This window comes from Peromyscus maniculatus, chromosome 8 (genome assembly GCF_049852395.1).
Source record: "Peromyscus maniculatus bairdii isolate BWxNUB_F1_BW_parent chromosome 8, HU_Pman_BW_mat_3.1, whole genome shotgun sequence".
Classification (NCBI taxonomy): domain Eukaryota; kingdom Metazoa; phylum Chordata; class Mammalia; order Rodentia; family Cricetidae; genus Peromyscus; species Peromyscus maniculatus.
This window is the reverse complement of record NC_134859.1, coordinates 76,598,554-76,618,813: the sequence shown is the minus strand read 5'-3', so window position 1 is coordinate 76,618,813 and position 20,260 is coordinate 76,598,554. Positions and strand designations below refer to the sequence as shown.

The 20,260-nt window shown below is 42.4% G+C and overlaps 1 protein-coding gene across 3 annotated transcripts in view; it reads left to right on the top strand.

Annotated features, from left to right (window-relative positions):
- Ankfn1 (ankyrin repeat and fibronectin type III domain containing 1) overlaps positions 1-20,260 on the top strand; it is a 400,676-nt gene that overhangs the window by 147,888 nt on the left and 232,528 nt on the right. For all 3 annotated transcript variants that reach the window (XM_016008632.3, XM_076543122.1, XM_076543123.1), the window contains exon 2: positions 7,551-7,591. The gene's annotated coding sequence lies outside the window, so the exon portion shown is untranslated. The remainder of the gene's footprint in view (positions 1-7,550; positions 7,592-20,260) is intronic.

Here is a 20,260-nt window from a genome sequence, read left to right as displayed (position 1 = left end):
TCTGTACTGATGCTGGACTAACAGAGCTAGCCATCTGAGCACCGGCATAGAGGTCATCCATTAAAATGTCACCATCTCTTTGCTTTGCTGTCAATATCTTGAAAATCTGAGACTTTTTAGAACAAGGGACCCTACTTTTCATTTTGACACCAAGATGCCCAAATTCCGTGGCTGGTCCTGAGGTAGCAAGAAATCTTGGTAACAGAGGCGGTGTAGGTGGGGAAGCTGTAGGGGAGGCAGAATCCTCCTACCTGAGATGCCTGGAGGCTCGCCCTCTGTTGCGTAGCCACAAGGTGCAGAACATTTTTCTAAACACTGCAGAAGATGAATGAAATTTGCCAAAGTTCACACGCTCTGAATTCCAGCCATTTGTTCCCCAGGTGGAGGAGGATTAGAACAGTACCCATCAGGGTCAGCTTTTGTGAGAAAGAATTTTAGTGCCATCTCTTTTATTTTGTCTTGTTTTTCACAATTCTTATATGTGGGCTTCATAAAAGATCTTGTAACTTCAAAGGCAAGGCTTCATTAAAATTGATAGCTTGGTATGTACACACACAGTCCAGATTATGTTATTTAGCACAGATGAGAAAGATAGTCTATTCCCTACTCAAACCCATCACTTTGATATTTGAATAATTAATCCTAAGAAATTCATCATTTAATTATAAGGCTTAAACAGTGCTTAAGTGACATGAAAGGTTTCCAGGAGTCTGTATCGCCAGCTCACAGACAGAGAAATGAGAGAACAAATGTTTGAACACTGAAAATATTCCGAACTGGATCCTGTTTTAATGATGTCATGGAGGAGAGATTTGATGAGTGGAACTTCGGAGCATTCTTAGAGCAGACCACCTTTGTAGCTGCCTTCTCCTTCAGGCTAGGTTCCTGGTGCAGAAATTAAGACCCTTTCAGAAGATTGGTGTTAGTTCACCAGAGAGATGTGATTTACATAGCATGCCGTGCTGGTCTCTAAAACCTATGCCTCAGCTTACCCATCTGTGAAGCGGGGGCATCAGGCGAGAAGACCTTGTGTTGCTAACAAGCTCACTCTCTGGGTGCATCTCTGTCTAGGTCTGGGTTAAAGCAACCTCCCCAGTCCCCTACAATAGAAACTCAGTGTGGCACAGGCTAGTTGAACTTCCTGGTGGTCCTAAGCAAAGAAGCCTATTCTCAAGGACAATTTTCACTAAAAATAAAAACTATAGAGGAGAGGACTGGAGAATAACTTTAAAGTTTAGGCCCAACAGATGTTAATTCTGGAGATACCTTTCCCATGCCATAGCTGGGTGATTGTCCTGAGCCACCATTTAAGGACTTGAACTATGGAGGACTTCTAACCTGCAGGGTAGTAAATAACTTGGGGTTTAATTTTAGGATTGAATAGTCAACATCCCTTCCAATAAAAGCCCTCCATCTTCCAGCCAAGAGACCCTGCTCCTCTCCTAGCTAGCCAGCCACAAGGTAATTTGAGGAATCCTACCCCTTTCCCTTTCTTCTGTAGCAGAATGTAGCTCTTACAGCATCTCTTCAAGGCCTAGGTCAACTTTGCCTTTTCAAATGCTCATTAGTATAGTATAGAGGCTCAGAAACTAAAAACAGAATTATCATATAATCCAGAAGTCCTGTTATCAGTTGAATTTGAAGTTTCTTTGGTAGATCTGTGTGTGAACACTAGGTACCCAGCTTGTGTGGCTATTTTAAGGACGGTCAAGCATTTAGGGGCTTGAGCCTCCTGATGGAAGTAGTTCGTAAGGGGCAGGCCTTTGACAATGGTACCCACCCTTCAGGTGCTTTTTCTGCTTCTGGTCTGCGCAGTGTGAGCAGCCACTGCCCCGCATTCCTGCCACCATGGACTCACAAGCCCATCTACATCTCTCTTGTATGTTAACAGCCTTTGCATGTCTTCTGCAACTTTGAGCATAATAGTCAATGTGGCTGAGAGGATCTAACTTGTGTGCTTTGATCCCCACCTTAATCTTCCACGTGGAATTCTTTGGTCCAACTGTTGCATGCTATTTAGTGTTACCTTGGCAGGTGTCCTGTATCGGGGCCTTTTTGCATGCTGCTTTCTATAGGGAGTGTTCCTTCTAGCCTACATCAATTCACTGTGAAATCTCAGTGACCTGAGAGATGTATCCCTGGCCACCAAGGCCATTGTAATCCATACGTGTCCTTCAAAATGTTTGCCAAGAAGGTTCTTCTGATACATAAACAAGGAATCTGTCCTCTCCCTGGGGTTTATAATAAATATTAAAAGGTTCTAAAATAGATTAAAATGGATGTGCCAACTTAGCCATCTTGGATCCAAACTCACAGTTTCCCACAAATCGATATGGCACTCCTTTGGAAAAAGTCTATCTTGCTCTATGTAGGAACAGCTTCACTTGCTGCAGCATAGCTCTGTCACACCAGTCGCCTCACATCAGTGTAAATGTGGTCCGTTTTCTGGCAGGTCTCTTGTGTAAATAGTTGACTGACTGCAAATGCCCTGGTGGTATACAACAATAATGTATGTGTAACAATAATAGACCTAACGCCTAGAACACATTTGAAACATCTGCTATGTAGTGACTTATGTCCACAAAAGTAGAATTAAAGAATAAATGTGAGTCTGGAGAAAGGGTCAGCAATTAAGAACACTTGTAGAGGGCCAGGGTTAGATTCCCAGCACCCACACTGGGTGGCTCACAACCACCTGTAACTCCAGCTCCAGGCATCTAGTACCCTCTCCTGGCCTCTGCAGGTACCTGTACACATTTGTGCATACTCACACATAGTCACCCACATAGATTACATAATTGAAAATAAAATACATCTTTTTAAAAACAATAAAAACATGTTATATAAAAATACTGCATTATCTTATTTTCATTGAAAACACTTGAATGATAGAGATTTGCACATGTAAAGAGGTGTGGGGAAGTGTGTGCACACACATTCACTCACATGCTTACTCTGATAAGCATAGGCCATTAAGAATGATGCCCAGATGCACCCTGAATCATGTCTGTCTCTTAGATGTGAGACCTGATGAAGTAAAGCACTTGCTGCTTTATATACATCAAAATAAACCTGTGCTGTTCTGAGCTCCCTTGCCTCACTTTAGTGCTTTCGGCAGGTTCCAAAATGAACTTTCCGAAATGAAAATTGTTTATTTCAATTAAAAACACTTTAACTGTTAAGAAGCCAGAAAGAAATCAAAACACAAGAAACCATTTATAAGTAAACACAGCAAGGCAGTGGAACGCCCACCCAGGTCTGGGCAGAGACACCAGTGCTGAGACTCTGAGGAAAAATAGCCAAATTCCAATGCCATAAGAGAGGCCATTGGAAATGCTTAGAAAATTCTTTAAACACCAGCAGGGATGGAGTAGTGGACTGTGAACTAAAATGCTACTGTGTGTGAAGAGTCTCAGCAACCAAGCTGACAGGACTTTCTCAAGTTGAGCCTGTGGCATGTCAATACTGGACCCAAAGTCTGAGATGAAAGGCTGGGAAGGTAGGTGCCTGCCTATGGCTATTTAAGGAACAAGAGCAGAACCTTTTTGTCCACATAGAGGGTACAGTTCTTTGGATGGTACCAGCTCAGTTGGGGCTTACTAACGTCATTTGTAACTATTGGTATATCAAGCACTTAGGATGACCCAGGTGCTTGCCCTGTTCCTTATGTCCATTAAGTCTTCCAATAAACATAGTAGCCAGGGGAAGTCCAGAGCTGCTCTTATTCCCATTTTAAGAATGAAGTCATCCAAACTTAGGTCAACTAACTGGCTACAGGTCGCCATGTTGCTTGGTAGAATTGCAGAGACTGGAATGTTCTCAGAAGGGACTTTAGACTAAGGCACTTGGACTCGGACATCAGATCCCAATGCTTTCCATGTAAAAGGCCAGGTGGTTTTTGTTTTTTTGGAAGTATTAGGTCAGAATCTAGCACTTCATGCATGCTGGGCAAATGGTCTGCCACTGAGCTACAGCCCAGCACTGAAATGTCAAGTTCTATTTAAAGATTATTTTATCAGAATGCAAAGGTCACCCACCATTCATAAAGCCTTATCTGATAATTAGCAATATTTTCCCTTGAATAAAACTTCATCAATTCATTGTTGAGTTACCAAATCATTTAATACATTGCTCCCCAGCACTCCTGGGAATAAATGAAATCTAAAATAACTACTCCTACCACAGCCTCAAGCAAATAAGTAAAATGAGCATAAAACAGAGAAAAATTAGTTGAATATTCATCATAGAAGGTAAGAGCTGCTTCATCTCAAAATTCACAGTCTTGGAATCTCTGAAGTATGTGACAAATATTGCAAATGGCAGCCTTGGGTTTAGTCTCTCAAAGGAGCCAATTCCTCTTGCCTAGACTACTTGGCCTTGATGATAGACTTTTGCTTGGTATATGACACCCCCTTCTGCAAACACACACACACACACACACACACACACACACACACACACCTACACCTGCCTTCTTCCCTCCTCCTCAGGAGTGGGAACCAAATCCCCTTGGGTTCTCAGGAACAAACTTACTATGTAAAAGCATTTAGGCAGTTCATGATGCAGTAAGCACTCAGGACTCTTACAAGTTACCATTATTAAATGTGAATTTCTCTTTCTAAACCAGGTCCCCACCTTCCCCCTCAACAGCCATTACTGTAACTCTGAATCACGTTGTCATGGGGTCTCTCCAAACTGTCTGGTAGTCTCTAGAATCAGACAGATATCTTTTTAGAAATGATGAGATACATGATTAGGAGCCAGCAATGTGTCCTGCACACAGTGGTACTCAGCAGATCAGTGAATGAGTTAGTTCATCATAAGAGCCCTCTTTCTCCTTTGTCTGTGGTGGAAATAAGCCTTAAAAAAAAAAAGCAAAGATGAGGTTTTGCATAGCTGTGTAGTCTCTGTTCACTTATTCTGTACCCCAAGGAAAATGATGGGTACCACCACATTAGGTAGCTACACAATGCTCTCTTGAGGACAGCTTTGAATAGTGTTTAAAGTAATCAATGATGTCGTACAAAATTGTTGCCCAAATGAAGAGTCCTTGTCCATTGAATCTTTGAAATAGCAGACAATTTTCTTTGTTCATACTTTCATGACTAAAGAGCCAATTATCTAAGGAAATAGTAAAAACTTTTCTTGGTAGGTAAGAGAGTTCTAAATTTGTTTCTTAGCAACCAGTTCCTCAAAGGAACTCATGAGGACACAATTTTTGAATTTTCAATACACATTTATATTTAGAAAGACAAGAGGTAGGGGAGCATGTGCCAGCCTGGGAAGAGAGACGCATCTGTAAGTCCTTCCAGTTAGTGGCATGCACATTATATTACAGGGCCACTACAAAATTCAGCCAATAAAAATATATCACTTGCCTGCATAGACAGCAATTATCCCCATTCTTCATGTGGTCAGCAGCTTAGTAATTTGACAGTTTTGAGCTCCCTCTCCGTGGAAAGTAATAAAGGATTAGGTGGCTTGCTAAAATATTAAAGGATTTTCTAATGTAGATACTGGTTGCATTATACTCAGCTCACAGAAATAAAGTTCTGATAAACTAACCTGGGAAAGACATTTAGGATGATTCTGACACTCAATCGTGGAAATATGTTACCTAAGTAAGAATAACTGAACTGCAACCTTCCTGGGCCCTATTTCTTTGTTTTCCAACATGGCCTCCAATAACAGTAACAATGCCGATTAATATTTAGCAAGTCTTTAATGCGCTAGTCAGCTTCCTGAAACTGTAACAAACATCTGGTCTAATCAACTTACAAAGGACAAAAGTGTTGTTTTGGCTCAGAGATTTAGAGGCTTTACTTCATGCCTGGTTGTCCCATTGCTTTGGGCTCCTGACAACACACTGTGGTAGAAGCCATGGTAGAGGGGAAAACCATGCCTCTCATGGCCAGGAAGCAAAGGAGATATAAAGGAAGGGATCAGAGCTCTCCTGTCCCCTTTCAGGACACCTAAAGACCTTCTACTGAATTCCACTTCTGTCACTTAGCAATAGTGCTAAGCTGGGGACAACCACTTAAAAGCTGAGGTTTGGGGCCTGGGACATTCTAAGTCCAAACTATGGTATCCACCATTTTATGTAACTCTTTTGCATTTATTATCCATTTTAACTCTTAGAATAGTTCTTTGAGATAGCACTGTTGTTTTTGGTCCATCACTGAGCATTGAGGTAGCCTCTAAAAGTTACTCTGCTCTTTAGAAAGATGACAGAGGTCAGGGCTGACGGGATGGCTCAGCTGGTAACAAGCATGAGGACATGCATTCTCTTCTCCAACATTCATTTAAAAGACAGGCAATGGTCTTGTGTGCCTGGCAGATCTCAGGAGCTCACTGGCCTGCCAGACTAGGGAAAACAGAAGTTGCTAGATCAGTGCGAGACCCTGTGTTGAGGGAATAATCGGGGAAAGATAAGTGGAAGATAATAGAAGTCTTAGAAGTTTTCCTCTGGCCTCCACATGTGTGCACACGGGCAACAGGCACTCCTTTACTTGCCATTACATGTATGCACCCCCAAATACACACACAGAGAGGGGAGGAGAGGGAGAGAGGAGGGGGATATATACAAATTGCAGAGGTTGGAAATGTATTACTCACATAGTGACTAATCAGACTTCTCCACATCAGTGTCAATGGTGAGAGCTTTGTGAGGGTCTGAGGACCCTTGAATGACATGAATGTTCAGTCTAAGATATGTCCTGGATCCACTCAAGTCTCAGAATGTATAGAGTCTGTTGGGAGGGAGCCATGGGGATCATGGCTGCCATTGCCCATGAAACCTGCTACCCTAAAAAGTACTCCTCTGGATATAACCAAGCTGATTTTTAAAAAATAGACTTGGAAGCAAGCTGAAGTGTCTGAAGGGCTGCCACACTGAACAAATTGCCCGCACACTTGGCAAATCTCTTCTAAGCAGACATGTAGCTTAATTGTTTTCCCTTTTCATTGCCATCTTAAAGAAACCTGGCATCCACCGCAGTCCCCCTTCAGCGGCCCCACAAATGCTTTTTATTTCTTGGAAGAGAAAACTGTCCACTTATCCCAATAAGCATGAATTGAGAAAATTATGACTTTTTTTTGGAGGCCTTTCTTTTAATGGAACAATGTGTCAGAACTGGGCCTTCAAAAACAAGGTAGAATGTCAATATGAACCAGAAACAAGAGACCGCTTGCATCTAAGCTGGTGACCTACTCAGTCAGATGCCTCCTAGTCCCTCTTGCAGGATCGATGGTCCTAGGAGGCAAAGAAAGAATCAGCATTCAAGGATGCTCAGGAGTCGCAAACTGAGTATGCAAGGAGAGATGAGGGTTGACTTAAATACATCCTCTGTGGGTTCCAGCTTCTTGTTCCCTGAGAAGAGCCTCCTGATAAATAAGTTTTCATCTTTAGAGTCCTCATTATTTTTCTATCAGTGGTTATACCTTCAAAGGCAATTCAATGTGGTTTCACACACACACACACACACACACACACACACCATTTGAATTAGTTACTGTACAATTTCTTCAACGTTCTTCTCTCTTTATTACAGAGGCTACCCTTCAAAGACAGACATTTCACTTGCAGCAAAATGTAAGTACATTTCCTCTTCAAAATAATATCTACTTCTCAGCTGTCATTCTTAAGTCCTCCTTGTCTTTAAGGTTCCCATCTCCTGCCACTGCATTTTAAAATCCTGGCACAACCAAATTTGGTCACAATTTGAAGTAAATGTTTCACACGACTGATTTGGGTAACACCGTGGAAACATCTTAGAAATGGTTTTGGAAGCAGATTGAAGCTGATTGTGGCTATGAGAATATTGCATCTAAAACGCTAAATAAAAGTGAAGGGGGACATTATGCATATTCATCATGATATTATGGCTAAATGGCGTCAAGCATCGGAATATTCATAACCCCTCAAGTGGCTTAGTTATTTCTCCTCCCAGTCAGTCCTTACCATGGGTTCACAGGCCCCGCCCTGTTTAACTGCATGGTAGTTGCTTCAGTAATTCCTTCCTGTGTCTACATTGTAGCCACTCTGTAAACACCTGGTATTTCTAGAGCGACTCTCCTGTGTGTTACATTCTTTCTCTCTGGAACTCTGAGTGTCTATCCCAAACTCCAAATCTCTTCTCTTCTGGAAGATCAGATACAATTGAGGTGGGTCTGAGTTTGGATGATAGGCATTTCACAGTTTTGCCTTTAACATTAGTATGTGAATATATATCTCAGTAGGTGAGTTTATCTCTGAAATAATCTGATAATACGTAAGTTCAAAAGGCAGAAAATTGATTTAGGTTCAATATGAAGACAACAGATGATTCCCAATTATCTGAAAACTGTAGCAAGTTCCTTGCCAGTGAAAATAAGTGGTCATGAGATAAACAGCCACAGGGTAAAAGGTTGAGCCAGCCATTTGCAGCTCTGGGCTTATATAGAATTTCCAATAAGGGATACATCTCAGCAGCCATTGATACATTTAACTAGAGATTCTTAGACCTGTCAGAATCCCACGCTTTCACTGGAATTCTGCATACCACACACGTTCTAATAAATTCCCCTCGGATCATTCAGTCCCTGAGACAGTGTGTTCAGCTGAACTGCAAGAAAAACTTAGTTTATCCTGACTTCCCAGGGTGATGCCTCTATGTTTGCTCTCTCCAACAAATTGATCCCACTGCTCGCCACTAAATATTCAAACATCAGCAGCAAGAAGCATTCACTTTCAGAATCATTCAGACTTCACGTCCAAGTGTTATGCATTCACCAGACTGTTGCTAAATGTCAAGCTCCATGTTCAACTGTTTTTGTCTAGAATGTATTATCAAGATACCTGCATGTTACAAATATTTAAAGTGGCTTTTACCAATAAAGCCACAGTAGACTTTCATGAGAAGTCCTCCTTTTCATGTGTTATCCTGAGCCCATTTGTGTACAAATGTCCCCTTTTGTTGCTTTTCTCTCATTAGAACACGGAGCTCATTTCCAGAGAAACTGCCTTGTGGATAGTTTCCTATGTATTCATATTTAATAGCTCCTTAGCATATGTCACTGCCGGCTTAGTTCTACAGTGTTTTCAGTGATTTAATATTAAATACCAAAATGTAGTTTGCATGTATTCATGGTGAATATTAGGTGAAGGGCATTTAATAATATATCTGTGACGGGGTATGTGTATATGCATGCGTGGAGATCAGAAGAGGGGTTCAAATCCTCTGAAACTGAAATTCCAACAGGTGAAATTCCAACAGGTTCTCAGCACCTGATGTAGGTGCTGAGAACCCAACTTGGATTCTCTGGAAAAGCATTCCATGTTCTTACATGCTCATAATGGCTGGGCCATCTCTTCAATCCCCAGTTTAATATTTTCTATGATTTATTTTTATTAATTAATTATGAGTGAGTCAGAGAGAGTGCCACTACCTGTAAACATGAGCATATCAGTGATGACTGTTACCTCCAGATCTCTTTATCAAGATTTAAGTTAAAGCACCTTGTAGACTGCAGATCAGAAGGAGGACAAGGAATTGGCTGATTCACCACAGAAGTTGCAAATAATGATCATACACAATGCAAAGAATTCCAATGTGGAAACAGCACTGGAATTTTATAATACCCAGACAAAGGGGATCTTTCTTCAATGCCTGAGTCTTCTCTGAGAGACTGAGAGAAAGTTGGTCTTACCCAGGGAGTCACAGAAGTGCATTAAAACTGTTGGACAGAGACTGGAGAGATGATTAGCAGTTAAGAGCACTGGCTGCCCTTGCAGAGGACCCAGTTTGGTTCACAGAACCCACATGGCAGCTCACAATTATCTGTAACTCCAGTTCCATGGGATCCAATGCCCTCTCCCGATCTTTTGGGAACCAGGTACATGATTGGTATACAGACACACACACAGGCAAAATACTCATACTCATAAAATAAAGTAAATAGCTAGGCAGTGGTGGTGCACGCCTTTAATCCCAGCACTCAAGAAGCAGAGGCAGGTGAATCTCTGTGAGTTTGAGGCCAGCCTGGTCTACAGAGCAAGTTCCAGGACAGGCTCCAAAGCTATGCAGCAAAACCCTGTCTCCAAAAACCAAAAAAAAAAAAAAAAAAAAAAAAAAGTAAAGAAATCTTTTTAAAAGTATATAAATAAGTAAATAACACCACCAGTCAGTGGCTACTTGGTTTCCTTTTGGTCGCCACCGTCATCAGCATCTCTGGAGCACAAGCAAGGACCAGCTACACAACCATCACCCCCGCCCCAATCAGTGCTCCATTTATGGGGTTTTGGAGCTGTGTACAGAACATGGAATTACCAATTTCACTGGAGGAGGACAGCTCAACCCAATCAAAAAGAAATGCCCCATGGGAAAATAGGGCGGGGCCATGGAAGGAACCCAGGGTGAAAATCAGGATTCTCATAGTTAAGTCCATTTCACTTTCTCTGAGGTGACATGATTCTGAAAATGTTGCCACCTCACCTTCTACATTCTTTTATTATGGGATATCAAAGAGGAGAGAGGAAGAGGGCTTTTGCTGACTGTTTGAAAAGTTATTATGATAACCGCATAAGGTTACGTGGGTGGGGGCACCTAAAAGTACATTAGATGTGTGAAGGATTTGTATGAGGTTTTTTTTTTTTGCTTGTTTGTTTGTGGTTGGTTCAGTTTGGTTTGGTTTCATGATTCTGTTTTCCGGGGTCCTTGGCAATCTGGTGTTAAACTTTGGACCTTAAGGTCAGCGCTGTACCATCACAGAAGATAGAATCCTGCCGAGCCCAAGCTGTCTCCTTCAGTCTTGTGCCCCCGCCGTTGTGGGTCTCAACTCTCCATTCTTCGGGCCCACTGCCTTTGAGGGAGCACTGTCTTCTCTCTGGGTGGTACGGGGTGAGAGAGTTGCCAAGCAAACCTGAACTATCCAGGGGCCTGTAAAATGCGCAATTGCTTTTTAAGAGGCATGGCGATATTGTGTGTTCCTTTCCATTTTTTGGCAGTCTGGGTTTTCTGCTATTTGTGGTTTTGCAATTTCTCTTTTCACAGACAACACCCTGGCTCTCGTTCAATGCCCCATTGGTGGGGCTGAGGTGATGGGGGAGGGGGAAGCTTCCCCAGAGCTCCGTCTGCTCCAGTGAAAAGAAGGGAACAGTAATGAAAGAAGTCAGGAAGAATGTTTGAGAATGCTGGAAGTGGGGGGGGGGGCCACGGTCAGGGGGAAGAAGCAACTTTTAATACATTGTAGGCCTAGAGTTTTATCTGGGGCTTTCATCGATAGGGAGAAGATTTTTTTTTTTCCCAATAAAATCCTCTTAAAGTTTGTCTGGGCTACAATGTCAGTCCCCCCACACACACCTCCTCCTTTTTCTTCTTCCTCTCTCTCTTCCTCCCCCTCCCCCTCCTCCTTTTTTTCCCTCTTCCTCCTCCTCTCTCCCATTGTCCTCCTTGTATTGACCAAGCTTAGAAAAGTTTTGCCCTACCCTGATCCCCACAGGCTTCTGCTGGCCTCTTCTCTGGATAATTCTGTATGTATCAGCTTGCTAACTACTTGTTTCGTATGAATTAGCTCACATGTGCCAGAATCTGTTACCACTGTTCCGTTCTGATGGCCTGTGCATCTCCTTCCTAGTGGTTGTAGTGGCCTTTCCAGATCTGTGGCATCAGGCAGTAACGGTGGGGCATTTATCTAGGCTGAGTGGTTTGTTCTGTCTCTTTGCAAAGACTTGGCTGCCTTCAGTTGCTCTCTCAGAGCTGCTAGGTGCAATGTTGAAGAACCTGAAGTGGCATCCGCGGTCACCTTGTATTCCTTCTGTTTGTTTCTTTATCTCGAAACAGTCCCCAGGTCTCCACGTAGAGGATTCGCATTGCTCATGGTCTCTCATCGTTCAGCAGAGATCTAAGACTAAAGGCCATCTATTTCTATCCTGGTCATGACCTAAGTGCCATTGTTTCTTATGTTTCTAAGGAATTTAAAGGTAATGGCTATTTGTATGTTAACTACTATCCCTGAGTTCTGCCTTGGAGAAAATATGACCTAACTGTGTGTGTATTCCCAAGGGTTAGCAAATCACTCTTGTTATAGACTAATTGCAGGATTGCAGGGTTTTAATTTGAGAAGACACATTCCATGTCATAAAGTGCAATAGCCCAACCTAAGAAGTCACAACACCCGTGTAGGAAGCACCCTTCCTTTCCTGTCCCAGGGCATCCTGGTCCTCCTTTTTAACAGCTTACCTACCTGTCTTGCGCTAACCTGAGATGGCTTCGATATGACTCCAGGTCATTTGGGTTGCCTTTGCCCTCAAGGATTCACTTACAAGAATCCACTCTTCCCATAGGACAACCCTGAAAAAATTTTGGAATCTAATCTCCCGTACTCTCAGAGTCTTCCTTACCCAGACTTAAACTTCCCCAATTCCTTTAGCCACCCTTCTAAGAACAGGGTGAGTTAGCCTTTTCAGTTTATCTAGCTTCCCTTTTCAATATCTGACTTAAAATGTTACAGCCTGAAATAAAAAGATACTGTTGAGAAGCCCAGCCTTCCAGAGTTCCAAGAAAACAGAAGGAAATGATACTTTCATCCCAGGTGCAGGGTTTCTATTAGTCTAGCATGGAGTACATCCAAAAATTTAACAGCATTTTGTCCCCAAGGTTAACCTGGAGGCCTTAGGAGGCTACATCTAAGTTACCCTTGTGTTGTCTACGCTTCTGCACATGTTGTTCCATAACATGAGACCTTTACCTGGATCCCTGGGACACATCTCGGTCTCAGACTCTTCCTGAGAACCTATAGGTGCTTTGATTTTTTTTTCTTTAAATCCCTGTACCAGTTTGATTTGCCTCTTGACTTCGATTGATAAAGAAGGAACATCTGGATTTTGAGCTCCTGGAAGGTAGATCCGTATTTTATTCTTCTTTGTCTCCCCTGAAATGTCTGTGACATTCTCCTGCATGCTCCAGTGTTCAGTGAAGGCTTTGCTGGAACCCATCAGCAGTTTCTAATACAGGCTGCTTTCCAGCCCTAACAGGAACCTAGCTATAGATTGATACTGGTGCCCTGTAGAAACTAAACAGCTAGTTTTACGTTTGTCTGCTAGTGCATGGCAATCTTCTCTACTAACGCTGACTCCAGTGAGTCCTCAGGTCTCAATCATTCAGTTATAACCACATTAGACTTTGTCAGCTGTGTGCTTTGTCTCTGAACCTGTTCCTGATGTGAGAAGATGACTTTATGACTGTCTCACAGGTTATTATAACAATGGATCCATGTAAAGAGTCTAGGAAAGCCACTGGTAACAGGAAAGCAATAATCAATAGCCGAGAGTGTCACTGCTTTTGCTTTTGTTTTTCTCATGATGTCACCTCCCTGCATTAAGAGCAACGAAGACAACTGGGCATAACTTGTTCACAGCACCCCATAATAATCCCAAATAATTTCATAGTTGAAATGACAGTGCAGCTTGGCTAAATAACTATTTCATGGGCTACACATTCAATGGAAACAGACATCTGAAGAGGTGAAGAACATGATCAACCTTTACAAAAGACCTTCAGAAAGGACTTATATCTTGTTCTTCAGCCGAATGTCTCAAGATGGCCGCCCACATTCCTTGTGGTGACTGCTCAATCCTCGTGTATTGTTCACTTTTTGTTGCTGTGATTAAACACCATAACCAAGGCAACTTAAGGAAGAAAGGCTTTATTTCGGCCTACAATGGCAAGAGAGGCAGGTTATTGGGCTGCGCAAGCAGGAAACCAAGAGATCACATCATCAGCCACATGCAGAAAGCCACGACAGTAAACTGGAAATGGGCACAGCTATAAACTCTCAAAACCTGCCCAGGTGCTTCTTCTGGCAAGGCTCTACCCCCAAAGGTTCCATAATTCTCCAAACAGTGCCACTAACAAAGGACCGAGTGTTAAATACATGAGCCTGCAAGGGACACATCCCATTCATACCACCACACTTCCTTTCTTCCCTATTACTGCATGCATTGCAATCCCACCTCCTTCTACTTCCTCCTTCATTTACCTCTTCCCCTACTCATGCCCAGCCTTCTAGAATCACCAAGTTACCACTGGCTGATGATATTCTCTCCACAGCAACCCCACTTCCTAGCAATTTCAATATGACCTTTCCCCCACTGCTTCTGAAAATGATACAGGGCTGTGCAATGGTGAGCAAATCTTGCACACAAATACACACACCCACACAAGCATGTGCACATGTGTGTATACCCATATGTGTGTATCTGTGTGTGTGTGTACTTATTGTAAGTCTTACTGATATGATGGGTATATAGCACACAATTTACAAATAATAAAATATGGAATACAGATTTATAGCTTCCCTATAGCTATCTGGTTCTCACATGATTCTGCTACTGTTTTGGGTTGAGCTCTCCTATCCGTAGCCACCGTAAGGCTGAAATTGAGGAATGGATATAGTTTCCATGTAAATAGAGTTGACATTTCTGCTCATGCTCATGACTAAGGCCAAAATGAAACAAGAGTGCATGTAGGACACTGTCTTCCCAATGTTGTGCATACACTCTGTGCTAAACAGGACACTAGTTTCTTACTACAACTGAGTATTCCTTCAAATTTCTATGCTATTCATCATGTGACATCTGTAGGTAGAACATTCCTTTTTGCTTAATCTTCATTGTTAGAATTGTACCTATAACTTCTTAATCTAGACACTTAACAAGAGAGTAAATGAAAGCCTCATCTGTAGTATTTGCCAATCTCTGTGGAATAAGCTCCCTTTAGGGAGCTGGGGGTTTTAGCTCGGTAGTAGCACTCTTGTCTATCAAATACAAGATCCTCAGCTTAGACCCCAAGCACCAGGAAAGTGAATGATTAATTAATGAGTGAGCACTCCTTTCTGGACATTTCAAATGCCAGCATGCTACTCAATGCAGAGTTAGGGTTATAGTCAGTAACACACCTTAGTACATTACAGCATACAGATCAGACACTTGAAAAACAGCAAAATGGAGCGAAACAATTAAAAAGTGAATGACTTTTGAGGATTTCCTTCCTTTGTTCTGAATACAAGTTATGTAACTGTCCTCTAGAATTTAATCTCTCAGAATGTCCGTGCTTAGCAAATAGCTTGCACATTCCTAGGAACTCCAACAATGGCTTCTTGTACAACCCTCACTAGCATAACACTAGTCTTTCCACTTCGATAGCAGTGGGGAATAGGCGTGAGAAGAACAGCCCCAAGGCTGGATCTTTACGAGTCATTGCTATTGTTTGCATCTCTGACTTACAAATCATTTTTCTTAAAACCTAGTTTAGAATTTGGTCCAAGGTCAACGTGCTATATATCTCCTGAAGCCATTTCTCACTCTCTTTCTCACCACAAAAAAGAAAAAAGAAAAAAAAAAAAAAAGGTTGTCTCTTCACTGCTGATGAGCAACACAAAAGACTGTATCACTAAATCTGTTCTAAACAGTGTTTTAGAGTGTGAGGGCCATAAACACACGTTAATAGAGAATAGACAAAGAATTGCCAAAACGCCAATATTCAGTATATCCACAGATAGTGAACAGTGTAGAGGGACAGTGCATCACCTGAACAGTGATGCTCCATGAGAAATGGAGAGCTGCTGAGCAGGAGAGCTGCTCTCTTCCTCCTGCATCCTGAAGAGATCTCCTTAGGTGGCTGGGTCGATCTACTGACTCTATGGACTGTATAAAAGCCCATAAGCTTGTGGGCATTTGAGCTTCACTTCCCCCTTGGGAAATCCCCAGGGTTTACAAACTCAAATGAATGAAATCTGTGTGTCTCAGGCCTTTTTTTCCCAACAGCACACTGATGACATAAGACGTAAGACCCCTTACTTAGCTACTGAAACTGCACATGTACAGTCATACAGCTGGAGTGGCAGAATCCTAACAGAATCTTCTAGCAGTGCCCATTACCTGGCGAAAAGGTCATGAGACACGACAAAACCCAGTATCAGAGCTTTATTAGGAGAAAAGCAGAGCGGGGAGGGGGACAGAAAAGAGCAACCAGGCCTGGGAAGAACATGTGCAGAAAGAGAGAGTGGAGGGGAGAGCAGAAGGGAGAGAAGGAGTCTGTGTCTAGCTTTTTAAGGAGTCCCATGCACATGTACAGGCAGGCTTTTGGAGCTACGCCATGCATGCGATAATTGCATGACCACACTGCACGTATTTGTGTGATCATGCAGTGCACTGATGATGTAAGACCCCTTGCTTAGCTACTGAACTGCACATGTATGGTCATGCAGCTGGAGAAGCAGCAGAATCCTAACAGGGCCTCTCCCTGAACCTGGACCTAGGTGAGCAGCCAGAAAGCTCCAACAGTCTTCCTGTCTTCATCCCTCACCCCTTCATTCCCCATACTGTGCTGGGGTTACAAGCACAAGCATAGCCATACCTGACTTTTTACATGGGGTTTGGGGATTTGAACTTGGATCTTCATGCTTGCATAGGAAGCATTCTTATTAACTGAATCATCTCCTCAAACATAATTTCATTTTAAGTAGTTTTTTTTTTTAAGTGTTCTTTTAGGTATAATTGAGCTTCATCTGCCCCCTTTCTTATCCTGTTCTTCTCTGTCATTCTTAAAAACCAAACACATACAATCCTGTGTGTTCATCCAGTCTTCATGAAGGAGCAGCAGCCACCATCTCATTATAGTTTTTAGGACTTCACAAATACTATCAAATTACAGGTGCCATACATTACCTGCCAGTCCATTCTATGTTTCTGAGGTCAACCCAAATGGACATGTGGCTGCAATTTGCTGTCTTAACTTTAGAACATATTACATTGCGGTATGATGCTACTTATTTTGTTATCCATTCCACTGATGAGCAGTTAGATTATTGACAATTTTTACAATTAAAAAAGCAGGCTGAGCAGGCTGGGAAGATGAAGTGAGGCACTTGCTACTCAAACATGAGAACTTGAGTTCAAATCCCCAGAACCCACATAAATCCAGACACGATAACAAATGCCTGGAAGACCAGCACTCATACATTGAGAAAGGAGACAGAGACTGGGAGCTCACAGGTGGGCTAGCCTGGTATACACAGTGGTGCTAAACAAAGACAGTGTCTCCAACAAGGTAGAGGGCAAGGAACAGTACCTGAGGTTGCCCTCTGACCTCCAAACATATACACCTAGACTCACACATGCACACTTACACACAGAGATATACACACCAGCAAAGATGCTGAATGACCCTCCTAATGACATTACTCATCTGAGCAGAACTTTCTCCAGGATACCTAGATATGAACTTGCTGCGTCCTCAGGCATGTACCTCATATATATATTAGCAATATTGCCAAACTGTCCCACTAATGGCTGACCAGTTCATTTTCCCATGCGCATGGCATAGAAGTGCCTGTTTCTCCAAATCAACAGATAACTTTTAGACTCCAAAATGTTTTTAAGATGGCAGAGATAAAATGGTGACTTGCTTTCCACTTTTCAATTTCCTAACAATCAGGGGCTGGAACATCTTTGGACATATGTTGGTCACACCTATCTCTTTGTGACTTATCTAGTCACATTCTTTGCTTTTTATTCATCAGTTACTATTTTATTCCTATGCATTTGTACAAAGTTACCTACTCTGGATTCAAACCTACAGTCTGTTATGTGCAAATATCTTTCTCTGGTGAGCTGTGAGGTTGTCATTTTCTTTTGTAATGTTTACTATCAACACATTTATAGTTTGCTATCATTTAAATGTTTGAGCTTTTCATTTGGATTTTTTGTTGGTGGTGATTTGGGGGGGGTTGTTGTTTGTTTGTTTGTTTCTCCACTTTGATTTTATGTATGAAGATGTTTTCTCAGTAGCTTGTTTAAGAAGTTCTTTTGTTTCTTATCATGGTTTGATTTGGCCACAAACTTATGGTCTTCCTGTCTCTGCCTTTCAAGGGCTGGGATTATGGGTGTGTACAGCCACACCTGGCCACAGAGTTCAGCCAGGACTGCCAGGACTGCAGGCAGGATTCAGTGGCTTGGGAGTAAGAAAATAGCAAGAAGGGATGAGCAGCAAACGCTGCTTGAAGGAGTGTCCCACATAGACTATGACAGGGTGCTAGGAAGGACACAGTAGCTACAAGTACTGTGGGTGTGACTGGCTTCCCTCCTTTACTTTATCTGCCCCACTCAGTGCATTAATATTAAAAACTTTCATCTAACATACATCTTTTGTCAGACAGTAGCTAAGGGGCACTTAGCGAAGATGGTCAGTAAATAAGGTAAATGAGGGGCTAGAAAGATGGCTCAGTAGTTACAGTCAGTACATAAGATAGATAAGGGGCTGGAAGAGACGGCTCAGAGGTTAGGAGGGTTTGCTGCTCTTGCAGAGGACCTGAGTTCAGTTCTCAGCATCCACACGAGGTTGCCAGAGCCACCAATAACTTCACCTCTAGGGTGTATGTTGCCCACTTGTGTTCTTTGCAGATCACACACTCATGTGAACACATACACATACACACACACACACACACACACACACACACACACACAATTTAAAGTAATAAAATGAACCTTTTTTTAAAAAAAAAGGTAGATGATGACTATACCCACTGGACCCAGTGGAGAAGGCAATGTACACACAGAGAAAAGTAACCCTGTGGGACTACATTTTATGGTATAACCAGAATGCTGGAATCCATGCTGCTTTTCACCAAAACCTTGAATTTCCACGTTTTGCTTTATTCAGAATTTCAGCATATGCTTTATTCAGAAAGCCAGTGATCTTAAGAGGCAGTGGTCTACCTTTTCTCATCTCCAGCTAGTAAGCTTCATAGAAAGTGGAAACAAAGGCAGTCAATCATTCTGAAGTTCAATCTTATCTCCCTGGTCAAGTATTCTGCTTTATCGCACAGATTCATGATGTCGATGCTTTTTATAGTTCCTGAACATTCCCCTCATTATCATCTCTTTGTACAACTTGTTTTGCACACTTCCAAGGCCACTGAGCTTTGACTTCACCCCAAAGTATCACCTTGGATAGGATTAACTCAGAGCAAACACACCATTAGCTGTGTATAGCTACTGAGGTATTTACAGGGTATACTTGCATATTTCTTTCTGCAATATGAAGTAGAAATGTGCTCCTATTATATAGACTATAAAAGTGCCTTTAGCTGCCTGACCTGTGCCCAGTCACTAGGATGTCTATCATAACATTCTCAAGGTGGTTGGCACACACCACATGTCCAGAAAAAACTGTCCAATTGACTCGAAGTAATGAGCTGTGGTCATTCTCAACTTCAACTCACCAAAGGGCAGTCTCTAGGAGCCTAAATCTGATGCCTTTATAAGCTTAGAAAATTCATTTCTGGTGCATTTGAAAAGGGAAATAGACATAGAAGGATGGACTCCTGCTAAGTCAGCTCACAAATGACAGACTATGCCAAGTCTCAGCTGCTAAATAAATGTATATAGTTGGCTCAATTAGTGAGTTTTCCTTGAAGGAAAGACTAGGTGAGATACTAAATCATAGTTAGAAGTTTGATGTTAGGTGGCTCGGGAGGTTTGCTGGTGCTTACTCTTCTTAGGTATATGGTATTCTCCCAAGATTAGCATGTTCATCCACTGGGATGCATTAAGCAATGATGAGAAATAACTAAGAAATCCTTGCTCATTGACTGTTTACTTGGGTTACATGCTGTTCTGTGCAGAAGGCCTGTCTTCCAATGCATCTCAATATAATTGATTGGATTTCACATTCCTTATGAGATCACATTTTAGTCATGCCTCTCCAGGATTCAGCGGGTGCTACTGTGCACAGATCTCCTAGCCCACAGCCTCCCGGGAAGCCTCTACCAGTGATCGATCGCAATCTTTGTTTCTGTGCTCTTACCTTGTAAGGCAATCTTCTGTCTCATGTGTTAACAACACTCATAGTGTTGTGTCTTTTTTTCAGCTGGATGCTGGAAAAATCCAGAAAGGGGCAGCAGAGGGGCGGGGGGGGGGGGGATTGCTCGTTTCGAAGAGAATAGCTTGTCAATAACAAAACATGAGAAAGCTAAAAGGAGGAGATCCACCTCTATCTTCACCTCATTTACACTTTCAGCCCCAGAGACAAATGCTGAGTCAGCTCCTGAATGTATGCAGACTGAGTCAACCTTGGGTGAGCTCTGCACAGCTGTGAATACTCTCACAGGCATACAGGAGGCTGTAGACACAAGGAGATCCAGCTGACCCAACCTCCCTTTAGACCTCATCACCACAAGTTGTCCCAATTTGACACCAGAGTCTTGTTCTGGCCTCCCC